General features: G+C 39.7%; 1 protein-coding gene across 8 annotated transcripts in view; it reads right to left on the reverse strand.

The window, feature by feature from the left end:
• The window catches only part of LOC148645813 (uncharacterized), a 71,655-nt gene that overhangs the window by 47,383 nt on the left and 8,110 nt on the right, over positions 1–16,162 (reverse strand). The window contains exons 8-18 of one of the 8 annotated variants that reach the window (XR_015928127.1): positions 14,950–15,015; positions 13,032–13,145; positions 12,188–12,220; positions 11,651–11,725; positions 10,458–10,520; positions 9,209–9,301; positions 8,507–8,590; positions 7,899–7,976; positions 6,856–6,960; positions 5,625–6,622; positions 2,274–2,986 (exon numbers count right to left, since the gene is read on the reverse strand). The exons of the other annotated variants lie outside the window; for them this stretch is intronic. The gene's annotated coding sequence lies outside the window, so the exon portion shown is untranslated. Of the gene's footprint in view, positions 1–2,273; positions 2,987–5,624; positions 6,623–6,855; positions 6,961–7,898; positions 7,977–8,506; positions 8,591–9,208; positions 9,302–10,457; positions 10,521–11,650; positions 11,726–12,187; positions 12,221–13,031; positions 13,146–14,949; positions 15,016–16,162 lie in introns of those variants that run through there. 8 annotated transcript variants of the gene reach the window in all.

The raw sequence follows: 16,162 nt of genomic DNA on the forward strand, positions 1-16,162 counted from the left end.
TACTACCATTAGACTTGCTTTGAGTTTTTTCATTTTTTGCAAGGAAAGATTGTCTTAAGCTGTTTAAGTCAATATGTCCCTGCAGCTCCCAGCTGGCAGCCCCACTGGAGCTCAGCAGTGTGAGCCTGGTCAGTACCTGGACGGGAGACTCCTGGGAAAGCTGAGGCTGCTGCTGGAAGAGGTGTTAGTGGGGCCAGTAGGGGGCACTCACCCTGCGGTCTGTGTGGGTCCTAATGCCCCAGTATAGTGATGGGGACACTGTACTGTAAAAAAGGTCCAGTCCTTCACATGAGACATAAAACCATTAAAAATCCCACAGTATTTCTTTAAGGAGTAGGGGTGTTGCCCTGGTGTCCTGGCCAAATTTCCCCCTGGCCTTTACCAGTCATGGCCTCCTAATAACCCCCATCTGTGAACTGGCTTCATCACTCTGCTCTCCTCCCCACTGAGAGCTGGTGTGTGTGAGAGGACTGCAGCATCATCCAGGGAGGGCTGCACACTATGGGGGTGGAGGGGATTTGAGTGGTAAAGAGGGGATTGTCCAGAAAGGTGCTATATAAGTGATGATGATGAGGAATTGTCATCATCATCATCATCATCATCCTCATCACAGCTGTGGTGCTGCTGGTACAGTATGACCTGGCAGCAGGACTGGGGCTGGAAAGGCCAGCTATGACTGCTGTAGCTGCGTGAAGGAGGTCGGCCTCTGCTGTAGACCCACGAGCAGAGGTGTGGGCATGTGCCTCCTCCCCCGGGTCAGAGGTCACACGTGACAGGGACAGGGCCTGGAGGGACTCTGTCAGTGTGCAGATCCGCTGGCACTGACTGAGAGTGGACAATCACCCCATTAATAATAACAAAATAATAATAATAAATCCTCCACCAGTGTGCAGCCCCACCTGGATGATGCTCCAGTCCCCTACGCACACCAGCTCTCAGTGGAGAGGAGAGCAGAGTGATGAAGCCAGTTCAGAGATGGGGGTTATTAGGAGGCCATGACTGGTAAAGGCCAGGGGGAAACTTGGCCAGACTGTGGGCACTTTTATAAAGAGCCCTTTGCCTTCTGTCCTGAGGCAGCCAGGCTGTCCTGCTGGCCCTGATCCTGTGACCCTCCTGCTGAGGAGCAGACAGAGGAGATGCTGGAGGCCCTGTAGTGTGCAGGACCCAGGAGACACAGGAGAGGAGCAGGAGCGCCCCCCGGAGGCTGCTGTGTGAATCAGAGGCTCTTCCAGGAGATGAGAGAGCTGTCAGGCAGTGCAGGTGACGCTGGGGGGTGAGGAAGGGTCTTGTTTCCCAAAGCCCACAGAGACTGAGCCAGTGACAGAAGATCAGATCAGCTGGAAGCCCTGGTCTGTACAAAGATCAGTCAGTGGAGCAGAACTAACAGGACTGTCTGTCTGGGGTAACTAGAGAGATGAGATGAGAACAAACACAGAGGAGACAACAAAAACAACAGCAGAGCCAGTGGCAACGAGGGGAAAGAGCAGCAGACAGAGATCACAATGGCAGCCATGTTTCAGACACACAGAAAGAAGAAAGACAAACCAGACAACAAGGGCAAAGATGATCATAGCAGACAACACTGAAAACATTCGGAGGCCAGGTGCTTCAGTCTGGTCACATGAGTGATCTGTAAATCACTGATCTGAAGATCTCCAGGTGCTTCAGTCTGGTCACACGAGTGATCTGTATTTCACTGATCTAAAGATCCTTACCTGCTGTTTCATCAAGGAAACGTTTTTGTGTGTTTCGTGAATGATTCTGAAACACATTCCCTGTTGTGTTGACGTTACAGATGTCGGATGGGCAAGCCGTGGAACAAAAACACCCCATGCATAGCTGCGAAACAGGCATTAACCTGGGCTCAGGAGGACAGACAATGTTGGGTAGAAACCTACGCCATCAGGCCGCAGAGGAGACGACCCGGTACTAGGCGGGTCTCGGGACATCCTAACCCTCAATGCTGAGCCAGGAGCAGAGCAGACACAGGAAGTAAATAGGCTACTCAACAAGCCACACCGGAAAGACATGAATAATCACAGGGAACTACTGTTGGAACAGGACAGAAGTAGAGCGCCCTCTAGGTGTACTGGGGGCGTGACAGTTGATTGAGCTCCATTAACAAAGGGCAATGATACTGAAAGGACAAAGACACAAAAGTCAACAGACTCCTCAACAAGGACATGAAGGACAGAAAAGACCATGAGGACAAGAGAGACAGGGACAGAAAGGAGAGCTAGTGGACAAAAAAAAGGACCAGGCAAGAAACAGGATTTATAACATTGACCTTTAATAAAAATGCTGCTGGAGTAACAAATTGTAAACATGATCAAAATTTTGTTTTATTGCTTATTGTAATAGTGCAAAACACATTTCCGATACCACACAAATTATGCACAGTGCCCTCAAGGACACTGGATGTTTTAAATAAACACGCTCAGCGGTGATGATAAAGACACTGTTGCTTTGCTGTGCAGAGTTACGAATTCTCTTTAAACAGGTTCATATACCTGCAGTTAGACAAGCAGACAGTGTACAGGAAAGGCGATTATACTCTCTGTTAACACTGCATATCACAACCCACTCCTGATACACTAATACAGTGAATGACACACTCACTGTTACTTTAGTTTCACAAAACTACAACACTGAAGCAGCACCATCCCCAGGTCACTCTGGGGAAGAGGAACATGTCCTTGATGTCACAGTGTCGGTGAATGTCTGTGGGTGTTGGCCACATTTGTTACAGTACATTTGCTTTCGGATGAATGCACTGTACATAATGTTGACAAATATTCCTTTTTCCTTGAGTTGCTAAGACAATCGTTCTATAGGCAAATCAATTGTTGTTTTAGAATGGAAGTTTCTGGGTATCAGGAGTTGAACCTCATAGATGAAAGGTGCATTGTAGTCTTCTGCCACTTGTGCTCCCTGAGACTGTGCTGTTATCTGAATTCCTCAGATTTCGGTGGACATTCATGGAAGCCTATAATACAACACAAAAGACATAGAAACATTTTTTTTAATGGGAGTTATTCAGTAATTCCAATTATACTACAATTTTATTTAAAATGAAACTGACATTACACTTGAAGTTTTAAATTGACTGACGACAGGCAATTATATTGAAAGATATTTCTCAATTATTCTCATAAAAATAATAAATGCTAAACAATTTTACAGTGCCCTCCAGAATTATTGGCACCCTTGGTAAAGATGAGCAAAAAAGGCTATGAAAAAATGTCTCAGTTGTTTATCAGCTTGATCTTACACTGAAAATATGAGAGAAATCTAACCTTTCAGTGAGGTAAAATTATTCCCCCAAAAAATCCTTATAAAAAAATAAACATTTTTCTCAAAAACACAGGTGTAACATTTATTGGCACCTCTGCATTTAGTACTTTGTGCACCTCCCTTTGCCAAGATAAAAGCACTGAGTCTTCTCTTGTAATGCTGGATGACATGGGAGAACACATATAAAGGGACCTGAGACCATTCCTCCATACAGAATCTCTCCAGATCTTCAGAGTCCTTGGTCCTCACTTGTGGATTCGCCTCTTCAGATCACCCCATAGGCTTTCAATGGGGTTTAGGTCAGGAGACTGGGATGGCCACTGCAAAAGCTTGATTCTGTGGTCAGTGAAGCACTTCTGTGTGGATTTGGAGGTATGCTTTGGATCACTGTCCTGCTGGAAGTTCCAGCCACGACCCAGTCTTAGCCTCCTGGCAGAGGCAGACAGGTTTTGATCTAAAATCTCCTGGTATTCAATGGAGTCCATGATGCCATGTATCCTAACAAGATTCCCAGGGCCTTTGGAAGAAAAACAGCCCCACAACGTCACAGATCCACCACCAACTTAACAGTGGGGATGAGGTTCTTTTCTGAATGACCTTGACTCTTCTTTTGCCAAACCCACCTCTGGTGTTTGTTGCCAAAAAGCTCTATTTTTGTCTCATCTGACCATAGAACCCGGTTCCAATCAGAGTTCCAGTGATGTTTAGCGAACTCTAGACGCTTATGTTTGTGGATTGACACAAAGCATAGGCTTTCTTCTGGCAAGCCTTCCAAATAGTTTGTTGGCAAAGAGGTGGCTTCTAATTGTAGTTTTGGACACTTGGTGACCCCAGGATGTACCCAACTCCTGTAATTGTCCAACTGTGATCCTTGGAGAACGTTTTGCCTCGCGAACCATCTTCCTCACTGTGCGTGGCGGCAAAATACACTTGCATCCTCTTCCAGGCAGGTTCACAACAGCTCCGGTTGTTCGAAACTTCTTAATTATTGCCCTAATAGTGAAGATGGGTATTTTCAGGTGTGAAGCTATTTTTTTATAGCCATTGCCTGATTTATGAAGGTCACCAACTTTTTGTCTCATTTCATTTCTGTATTCTCTTCCCCATTGATGGATGACTAAGGGTGTTTGTCCTGCATGTCACCTCATATTTATACCCCAGTGAAACAGGAAGTCGAAGTCATGGATGACCACTTAAGAGTTCTTAAAGGCTCAGGCGTGCTTAAAAAAGGTAAAATATGGGATGGGAATATATGTCAATTCGATTTTGTTTATAGGAGGTGCCAATAAGTGCAACACCTGTGTTTTTGAGAAAAATGCTTATTTTTTTCTAAATATTTTTTTTTCTTTGAATAATTTTACTTCACTGGAAGGTTAGATTTCTCTCATATTTTCAGTGTGAGATCAAGCTGATAAACAACAAAGACATTTTTTCATTGCCTTTTGCTCATCTTTACCAAGGGTGCCAATAATTCTGGAGGGCACTGTATATAGTGCCTTTAAAGGTGGCTTCTCAAAGCCCTTTGCAGAGCAACAATAACATCAATAAAAAAATGCACAAGATATGTACAATCAGAACACACAGTGAGAGGAGACAGTAGATGAGGGTATTGAATCCAGCAGGAGAAGAGGGATACAGAGCAGAACCAGTGAAGTAGAGGCTCTTCTACAGGAGAAGATTTTGAGTCTGGATTTGAAGGAGTTTAGAGAAGGAGACTCTCTGATATCCTTGGGGAGAGAGATCCAGAGCTCTGGGGTGCAGCAGGAGAAGCCCTGTCACCCATAGAGTTTGGGGGACAGATAGGATGGGCTTGGGGGACAGTTAGGAGACCAGAATTAGAAGAGCGAAGGTTGCGAGGTGGGGATTAGGATGACAGTAGCTAAGACGCCTTTAAGGTGAGCAAGAGGATTTTGAAATCGACACAAAATCTGACAGGAAGCCAGTGCAAGGACTCTAGGACAGGAGTAATGTGATCACTTGCAGTAGACCTGGTTGGGACTCTGGTTGCTGAATTGTTCAATGTGGAAAAAGTGGCAATATAGTATTTTTTTAAGTTCACTACTTACCATTGTTGATCTTCATGTGTAAATATTTCATTAACTATTTACTATTATAAATCCACTGTTATATACAGGAAACCCATCTCCACGCATTTACCAAAGCACAATCAGTATATTCTTTGAAAATGCATCATAAAAAATATAAAATAAAAAAATCAATAAAACATAACTGAATAATCTTTACAATATGAAAGGCTTTCTTTAGCCTGAAACTTCTAGGCATCAGCATTGAAGCAGCCTCTAAGAAGTAAAATGACTGTTCATAAATACCTCCTGTGGTGCAGGCACAATACGACCCAGATGAAGATTAAAGTTCAGTCTCTCCTTGAAAAAATCACAATACTATTGTCAAACAACACTCCTGGGATTATGTTACAGAACAAATCTTAAATTGCCTGTCTATCTTATCCTGAATTTCTAGATCAGGATTTTTTATTCCAGTTTCTTATCATAATTTGGTACTGTAGAGTCATTTCTCTACATCATAAGTTCCTGTCCTGACTGTACTCGTCTTCCACATTAAACTGGGACGTCATGTGTTGGGTTATTTTGTAACATGATTGAGTCTGGACCAGGGGCAGCTTTCAAAGCTTCCATTGAACTAGTCTAGAACTACAAGAAACAGCAAATCAGGTACTGGTTTCAGATTTAAATTATGGATTATATTGTTAAAACTATGGGATTAATGAAGTGTATCAGGGTAATGTTTTTGTTCAAACCTGAAGCTCATCATTTATGATAAGCATTTGGATTGCACAGTGGTCTGTTGCTGTGAATAAGCTGGTTGTAAAATGGAGAAGCACAGGAGGTGCTGAGGAGGTTCTGCAGAAAAAAACATTCAGCACAGGTAACTATCTAGCAAATCGGATTGTTTGAAGTAAACCAAGGGCAGGAGTCAACATGGGCCAGGCTGTAATTTGTAAAACATGATGTTCTGCTTTTAGTCTGATTTGCAGAGGTAATTCTTGAAACCCTTATCTTAATTCAAAATTAAATGTCTGTTGTTTTTTCAAGGACTGTTACATTTAAATGGAAAAAGTCCAAAACTTTAAAAATATTTTTGTATCCATCCTACAGGAAAGGGCTTTGAAGGAGTGCAGGAATGTAGGGTGCCACATTCCCTTATCTACCAGAGAAATGTAGCTTTCGTTGTCACTGATTACTATTCTGTAGCTATTGTGCTCCAATGCTTTGTACAACTTTCAGGGTTAGAGGCAGTTTGGGAGCTAGTAATCTCTCCAGGTATAGCTTGGAGCACGTTGAGCTGCCTGTACCACATTTGCAGTGAAAAAAGTTGAAAAAGACAAAATAAACACAAAAGAATATAAATGTGTTAAAACTGAATGATTCAAAGTTATTTTCTACCATGAAAAAAATAATTCTTGAGACAAGAGGCATAATATCATGCAGTACATTGTAAAAGAACATTCCATTTACTTTTAAACTATTGCAACTTTCAATCACCAAAAAGTCCAGTTTCTGAACAACATGAGATACTTACAGAATGCATATATCTGTAAACCAATCCAGCAGATCACAAAGAGGGATTCAAATGGCAAGACTACCAAGCGAATGTCCTTCACCAAGCTGGAGTCATTTTCTGAAACTATTTTTAAATAATTATTTAAAAACACCAATGGTAGCAGACCTTCCTTATCAAAATATTTGAATTCCAATTCTATTATTCTAAGAACAGCTAAATGATTTTTTTTACATTCTAAACAACTCGTTTATATTTGGTTCTTGCATCTCTTTACTTACTGAATTGAAGTGCTGTAGGAGTTTGAATGACAGTGACACCACTGCAAATTTCAGAATCCAACATGAGGAAAAGCGATATTCTGGTATCTCCATCTACCCCACAGGTACCACAGATAAAACACTCCAATTTTTTTTCAATCACTTTTACTGTGTTAATAGAGTTAAACCTAATTTACAGTAGATAACATTACTTATACAAGTACAAATCTATCTGATAAGAGATTATATTTTGGTTATCACTTATCAGATATATATGTCAACCACAGTGTAACATCTTTCTTCAAGCGTACATTAATATCCAAAATTAGATTTACTTTCTCTCATTTTCAATAAAAGTGATAAAATCACAGTTGCAATTCTGCTTACAATTTCAAAGTACTTAAGATTGCCCCTCGAAACTTAAATGAGCTACGTAGGCTGGATGTTCTTGTTTGCCAACTTTACATTCTAAAACTGTCACCTCTGTTTCAAATAGTAATTGAGTGAACTTCCAAATTATTTGAACTACAGGCAGCTCTACAGTGTTCAAGATCCAAAAATGGAGCCTAAATTCACTGTGTTCGTCAAACCACTGGCACAGAGCACAAAACTTGAAAAAAGTCACTTATTTACTTAATTGGGTTACTCAAAAAGCAGTTGTAATGAAAATGATGGATGTACTGTAGCACACAATGTTACAAAGGACTTAAATACCAACACCATCCTGTGTTTTGTATTTTATGTACTATCTCGTGAAAATGTATTATTACACAGTGAATACAATTTTTATATTTTATTACTTACCTGCTGATATGAGTGCAATGGAATTCACTATAGCTAAACATGAAGTCCCAAACATGTATAAGATGATCTGAAGATGTCCTGAAATGTAAAAAGAACATCTATTATCCTAACACTGGCTACATTATTTTTTTACATTCTAAACAACTCGTTTATATTTGGTTCTTGTATTTCTTTACTTACTGAATTGAAGTGCTGTAGGAGTTCGAATGACAGTGACACCATTGCCAATTTCAGAATCCAACATGAGGAAAAGCAATATTCTGGTATCTCCATCTACCCCACAGGTACCACAGATAAAACACTGCTAATGTTTTTCAATCACTTTTACTGTTAAACCTAACTCAGATAACATTACTTATACAAGTACTTTAGTGTTACTGACAATAAACAAAAGAAAGAAAATTATTATTAGTTATATTTATCATCAGTCCTCACCAGGACAGTGCACTGAAAATGGAAATATACCGATAATAATATTCTGCCCATCATCTGTCATTTTCTTCATTCATATTCAGAGGCAAAAATGCACCATGGCATTTCACATAAAGACATCGCATCTCTTGATATCTAACAAGAGGTGTATAAATACAAAGGAAAGCATACTGTACCAGGGATATTTCTGTCATGTGTGAAAACTTCAGCAACAGACAGAGTCCAGAGAAATATAACTTCACATATAAATCCTGACACACCTGTCAAATATTTCAAGATTAATATATTAGTTTGTTGAACAACATTAAAAAGTGAACACAACTGATTTAAATTCTGAGCAAGTGTACTATAGCTGTTTTAACTTTGAAAGCTTTCATATTTTTCAGAGACATGGTCGTTTCAGGCATCCGGGGTTCCTGTCCATAGGTGAGAATAGGGACACATGTATACCTTTAAAACACACTTTGTTTAAGGACTCACATCCTTCTTCACCAGCACAGTACCCATTGACATTTCACCAACAGGCCTCATCCTCGTGCTGGCCATCACATCATTCATGAACAAAACCCCAAGGTACCTGAACTAACCCCTAACAGCAGCTGCATCTCCCTCACCTACAGAGAGCAGTCTGCTTTTCTGCAAGGAAACCATGGCCTGAGATTTGGAGGTGCTGACTCCTAGCAGAATTATATTTGACAGCAAAATGTAAAGGTTTTGCTTTGGAGATAATCGGAAAAGACAAGAAAGACAACATCTACAAACAGCAAGGATTCCAGGATGTTTGGTGAAAATCAAACACTTGTCAAAGACATTGTTTGGAAAGAGAAAAATAACATTCACAAAGTCATTTACTCATATGCAAATCATACTGTACATACCTTCCTCATTGCGGAGGATCTTGTTCAACAAAAGGATGCTCATTATAAACAGAAGTATGTAGAGAATCACAGAAACGACTTTCAAAAATGTATCTGAAAGAAGAAATTGTACAAGTTTATTTACAATGAATTTGATGTGAATGTGGTAGTCTGAATCTGTAACAATGTCAGATTGTTGAGAACCCTTTAAGGGAAAATAAATCATACAATTCGGCAAATAATATGATTAATATTAAATTACGAACACCAAATAAACAGTGAAAGCCAACCCTCCATCTCACATAAAAGTGTAACCTCTCAAAGGGAATGTTTTCTGGAACTATTAGTGTTCTTTGGTTTATATCGTGCTTAAATGTGCAATTTAAATGTATTGAGACGCATAAATAGAACAGGATAATTGTTAAGTGTATTATTATTACTATTACATTAATGGTTATACAGCAAGCTACCCAAATGTATGTTTCACAAATGTTGCAATAGAAATACGCCCATTTACAAGCAACAAACAGCTCACCAATTCCCAATTTGTTTATGCCTGCCTCCATTAGTCTTTCAATTTGCCTGCATCTATTTCTCCAATACCCATTGTTTAAGCTTCGATCCTTTCAAAGATCACAGAAGTTGCTCCAAGAACCTGCGCTTGGAGCTTGGCTTGCAATCCACTATGGCCCTGAACTTCAGGGACTGCTGCATAACAGTATGTCTTTGGACTGTTGGAGGAAACTGGAGGGAACCCATACGAACACAGGGATAACATACAAACTCCACACAGACGGCACCCCAGGTCCAGAATTAAATCCAGGGCTCCAGCACTGCAGGAGGGCAATACTAACCACTGAGTCACAGTGCAGCCTGTAATCATTACTTGGGTTGGTTTTGTCACCCTTCTTATGGACGGGCACTTCAGTTACTGTTTGGCAATCCATGGGTATTCACCCTGACTTGAGTGACTCTTGGAAGAGTTGAGTCAATAGCTTCTAAGAACATCACTCATTTCCTTGAATATAACTGGTAAGATACTATCAGGACCTAAAGACTTATCTTGAACACTTATTATACATCACTAAACCTTCCCTTCTTCTATCTTTCCTGGGTCTCCAGAACAGTAAAATGACGAAGAAACCAGGAATCTTCTGATGTTATCCACTCAGCTAAAGCCACAGCTTTCTTGTGTTCACTGAATGCCAAAAGGCTTTTGACCAAAGAGCAAGTGTTGTTCTCAGATTGCTATTTCTAGAGTTCTACTTACATTTCTGCCAACAAATATTCACATTCAGGAAAAAAATAGCTACACATGCTCCAGATGCACAACCTGCAAAACAAATATGCTATTTGTAATTGCACATAAAGCAAATATTATTTTTATACTTTACATTTTTCAAATTGGGTGAAATACTCTTCACTATGTATGTTAAATCTTTGCTAACACTGCTCTCCAATACCTTTCCAGTAGACGTCTGCACATACTGGCCCACAGTATAACCTGGAACATTTGGTGTTAACCCTTGTAATTTTTTTTCTTTCTAAATTTAAGAAGTTAGAATTTACAAGTTACATTACTTTAACAATGTTTGGAATCACTTTTATCGTATTTTTTCCTGTAAAAATCCAAATTGTAACTATTTTTTCCTCTGGCAGTAGTATGGATTTGAGTTCACATTGTCACATGAGGAAAATTGTGGTTGAGCTACGATGCAACATTGGAGTTTGTTGCAGTTTAGAAGCAGTAAAGGTGGGGCTTCCTTGAGAGTGTTTAGTGTGTAAAGCTAATACTCTGTAATAAAGCCTCTTCTACCTCACTGAGTGTTCAGATGCTCAGAACCCCAGAACCACCTTAGTGTAACCTCTCATGGGGACTTAACACTGTCCTGTCACACATTTAAAGTCTAATAGAGGCTATAGGTACAAATCCATCCATCCATCCAATTTCTAACCGCTTTACCCAATTAAGAGTTTTGGGAGAGCTGGAGCCTATCCCAGCAAGCAACAGGTACAAGACAGGGTACACCCTGGATGGGATGCCAGTTTATCACAGGGCAGAAAAACACAGATGCACACACTCTCACAACAGGGCCAAATTTCCCAGAAGCCAATTAACCTTCCAGTATGTCTTTGGATTGTAGAAGCAAACCCATGGGAAAAAAGGGAGAACATATAAACCACCCTGGGTACAATATTATACAGTACTGTATTGTGATCAGGAGCTGTATTTGGGGGTCTACTTTTCTAAAAGTAGATCTAATCTACTTTTATAAATCTGACTTCATCAGAGAGGCTTAAAATTCATTCAGAATAGTGCTAGTTCGGCTTTAACCAATGATATCCTTCTATAATTTAGAAATTGTTTCTGTGATTGTCCAGATTTACCCCTAAAAGATCCCTTTTAAAAATGAATGAATTTGGACTTGCAGCTGACTCTTAAAGGTTTATTTGATAACTTACCAATTATGAATTTTTCTGTGAAACTCATAAAAAGGATTAAAAAATATAGAAATACTGCTAAATCAATAAAACCACCTGTGGAGAAAAACAAATGTACATTATGTATAACGGTTATTAATTTTCGATGGTTGCTTATCTAGCATTTCAGAGGGATTACAACATTCAATGATATTAATATCAGCATAAAGTGAGTCAGAACAACTCACCTCAGCTACATCTAGAAACACTTTACAGAACAATTGTTAACTATAAAATGAGTAAAATGAACACTGCATTGTTTACATGTATGATAAATTGATAGTGAAATGAATTATTAGCAATTTCACACCCTAAATTATAAAAGCACATAGATTTATGACACACTATCACAACCCTGTCAGATTATTTACAGTATGTCTGGTTTAATGTGTGCCTGTGCCAATTAAAATGCATTGTAAAATTCCAATGTTCAAAGAGATGCTTTCTTAAAAATTGCATTCTCTGCAGTCTTTATATGTATCTTCTTCTTCATAATAAGAAAAATGTTTTAGTGCTTACAAAACACTTTTTCCAGAACATTTGATGCTGTTCCTGCAAAGAGAAAACACAAGAGTAAATTAAGGTGCAACTTACTGAATACTAAAAGTAGAGTGCTCAACGGTTTACTTGAAATTCTAAAAATCGCATTTTACCCACCAATGTAACAGAGATGTACAGTAATGCAGCACACACAGATCACAGTACCAAAAGGAAATAAAGGTGCATCTAACATAGGATATATAGATAAAAGCACAAATTTGAAATCAGGGAATTTTGTGTTAAAATTGTACAGTGCACAAGGAATGCCTCATTGAACAGTTTGGAAAAAGAATGGCAAGTGTGCACAAACAGGCAGGAAGACTGGTGTCTGCTATCAGGACAGTGGGTTAGGAGTGATTCACAAAGATAGGCATGTATGATTAGACAACAAAACTGACTTGTAGGTGTGTCTCATGGCATATTATAATCCAGAAACATCTGGTCTTCTGCAGTGGTTGATGCCAAAATCGCACACTGTTGAATTGTTAAGATATGTTCATAATGATCACTTTGCATCACAACAATGTGCACCCGCCCTAAGGTGAGGGCGGCAGTGCAGCACATTGAATAACTTGGATTTGAGCTACTTTACTTCCCAGATCTCACACTGTGGTATCTCTTAGTATGGAGAAGGGACTAAGGATAAAGACAGAGCTTCAACAGGCAACCAAAGGTAGTCCAGGAGAATTTCATGGTGTTGGGAATTTCAGGTTTGTTTGTGGGTGTCTGTGAGTATAATGTAATTGAAAATTTGTAATGCATGATTTTTATTTACGTTAAAAAAATAGTAATATACAGTATACAAATAAAATTATATTCCTACCTTTTACAAAAAACCCATAGAGAGAAAACATCACTGAGCCTGTATATGCCAATACAGTGAGCCGTTGCTCAGCTGAGCTCTGTGCATGAGTTGTACCAAACTCCACAGCCATAACTGGACAATAAAACAAACAGCAATGTAAGACATACAATTCATACAAGTTCCTAAATTCTATGGCAAATCCTACAGGTGCCACAGAGCATCAAAAGGACTCTAATTGCTACTACAGATAATAATAATAAACTATTATTATTACAGATAAACAGATGCACAAATCACGTTCGCTAGAACAAAAAGAAGAAAAGTTATGGTCTGTATCTGGTTAAAAATAACATTTCCATACATCCCAAACATACTATGATAAGAAATAAAAATACAAATAATGTAATGAATGAAGTAATGGATACAGAGCATATTATTCTCGATATGAAGCCATTTTCAGGAAACTGCACTTCCCTCCCTACTACTTGATAATTTACAGAATACAATCTCTCCATTTCCTCAATATTCGGCTTGTTTTCATACCATCATAAATAAAATGTTTAAACATTGTAAATATATGTTGTTGACTACTGTACTAGTTTAAATGGGCTTAACTATCAGCAACATGCAGTAGTTTTCTTATTCTGTCATTTCAGTACTCTTAAGAGTAAATGAGACCTTGGGTTTGTGTTGTAAGCTTCTTCACAAAGTAATGAGAATTTAATTTTCTTTATGCACATTTTTTTTCATTACGTAAACCCGAAGATGGGTGTACTTGGTTAATGGACAGAAACCGGAGTACAGATCAGGGGTGAAAACGCACATTGGGGTGATGTAATCAATCAACCACAGGGATCTGTACCTGGACCACTGCTCGTCCTAACTTATATAGATTCTAGTATACTAAATGAGTCAAGTTTGCAGACTGAAAATTATACCTAGATCGTTATAAGGGGAAAATGATTTAGATGTAATTCAATACTCATCAGGCACTCCACAGACTGCAAGCGCAGGAAATATAAACTACAGTTGACAAATGGGAAACAATGGGACAGGAGAGAAAGCCCTGGCAACATATGTCACTGCTGGGGATAATAAAGCAGCAACACATTTTTGTGAAATAAATCCAAGAGCAGGCAGAGAAATATCAGCAAACACGTGTGGTACAGACAAATGAAGTCTGAAGTGTAGGCAAGGTTCAAAGCAAGGTAAACACAGAAAAAGCATGAGGGGAACTCCGAACTCAGAGACCAGGGAAACAAGCAGAGTCTGTAAGCAAAGTGCCAGGGGGAATCCAATGAATAAAGTCACGGTAAAGCATGGGTCCAGAAAGCAGGAAATAACACAGCAAGAGCTCACGTACATGGGGAGAAGCTCAAGACGTAGCGAACTCTGTGACAGAGCCCCTGAGCGCTGCCAGATCACAACTTGTGTAGTACTGAGCCACCTAAGGCAGGTGCAATGGATAATTGCCTCCGGGGGTTACACCTGTCCTAGGGAATTAGTCACCTTGGTAAACAAAGCAGGAATAAAAAGCAATTGAGGGGTGGCTGGCTACTGTTTCCTACCTCACGCTGCCACTCATCCACAGCAACAAGCTGTTCACACATCATTTACTTCTTCTAAAAAGAGTCTCTTTAGTCTGAAGGGAGTGCCCCTCACTGAGGGAACTGAGTCTCTTTAGTCTGAAGGGAGTGTCCCACACTGACAAGCTGGAGGAACTGAGTCTCTTTAGTCTGAAGGGAGTGTCCCACACTGACAGGCTGGAGGAACTGAGTCTCTTTAGTCTAAAGGGAGTGTCCCACACTGACAGGCTGGAGGAAATGAGTCAGAGAAAAATAGAATAGACAATTTTGCCCCTGAAATCCAGCTGATAATGATGTGAAGTAAAAAAAAGCAATAGCAGCTTATTAACAATCACTTATTCCTTACTTACCAATGCAGAAGGTGATATTCACAACTAAGATAACAGGAAAACGTTTTGATAATTTGTAGAGGCAATCTTAAACAAGAAAACACAAATAAAATAATATAATAAGTAATAAATAAGTAAGCACAGAGAAACTCAAACCTCAGCATTTATAAGCAGATCAGCAGCAATCTGCCACAAGTTTTATATTCACAACATTGTCTCACAGGCTTGTTTACATTTTTCCAGTTTTTTTCTTCAGCGGGTGACTATCTCTTCAGGCCAACTCGCAAAGCCTCACAGATAGTGGCTGTCACTGGGCAAGCCAATGCTTAAAAAGATAGGCCAATTAGGCTTGAGACAAAAAAGTGATCAGATAATCTGACGGACACAGTACTGTTACAAATGGTCAATCATTAAATTGGGTCTTTTCTGATGATTTCAAACAAGGAGCTCTTGCCTGGCAGAAGCTTCCAGTTCTGTCTCCTCTCTCTTGTGGTGACTTCTTCTCTCCCCTTTCCTGTTCTGTCCTATGCCCTACACTTTTGACACTCTTAATCATTTATCCAGAACTTAATCAACTAAGGTTAACCAAGATAAACTTTATAATTGCTTTGATTACAGTATCTGGACCCCACCCCTTTTTTCATTCAAGCTGGAAATGTTTACACTGCAAGGTGTTACACACTTTATCGGGAGTTAGGGACACTTCTTAATCAACGGTAAACTGCTCTCAAAGACTGTGCCAGGAGCCCCTGGAAAAAAGCATCATAAGGAACTGCTGTAGTAAAGCTAAAGCAGTGACAATATAGATCTTGTCTTTGAGATCACTAAAGGCAGGGTGTCATTCTCTGGTGAAAGGTTTAAGCTTCACTCATGTTGAGTAGCCCATCAGTATGAGATGTGACAGTATCGTCCCTTTGGCCTTCACGACCTGGCTGGTCTGTACGCCATGCAAAGGAGGACATTGGAATACTACAGCACCTAAGTGCCAGAGGCCATGGATCCAAATGTATGGAGGGTGTCAGAGATCTAACCCAGTACTGCTTCAATGTTCCTGGTGAGAAAAGACTGTGTGCTAAGAGGGTTCATGATCGATAGGGAGAAATGAAGCATCATCTAACCACCTTTTGGTCTTAAACCAACAGGCTTTCTTCAATCAACAGGTGACGTTCTCTCCAAACCACCTCTCACCGACTCAAAAATGATTAATTATTTTCTTTTTTTCCTTAAAAGAAAC

This window comes from Lepisosteus platostomus, chromosome 18 (genome assembly GCF_059453375.1).
Source record: "Lepisosteus platostomus isolate fLepPlt1 chromosome 18, fLepPlt1.hap1, whole genome shotgun sequence".
Taxonomy (NCBI): domain Eukaryota; kingdom Metazoa; phylum Chordata; class Actinopteri; order Semionotiformes; family Lepisosteidae; genus Lepisosteus; species Lepisosteus platostomus.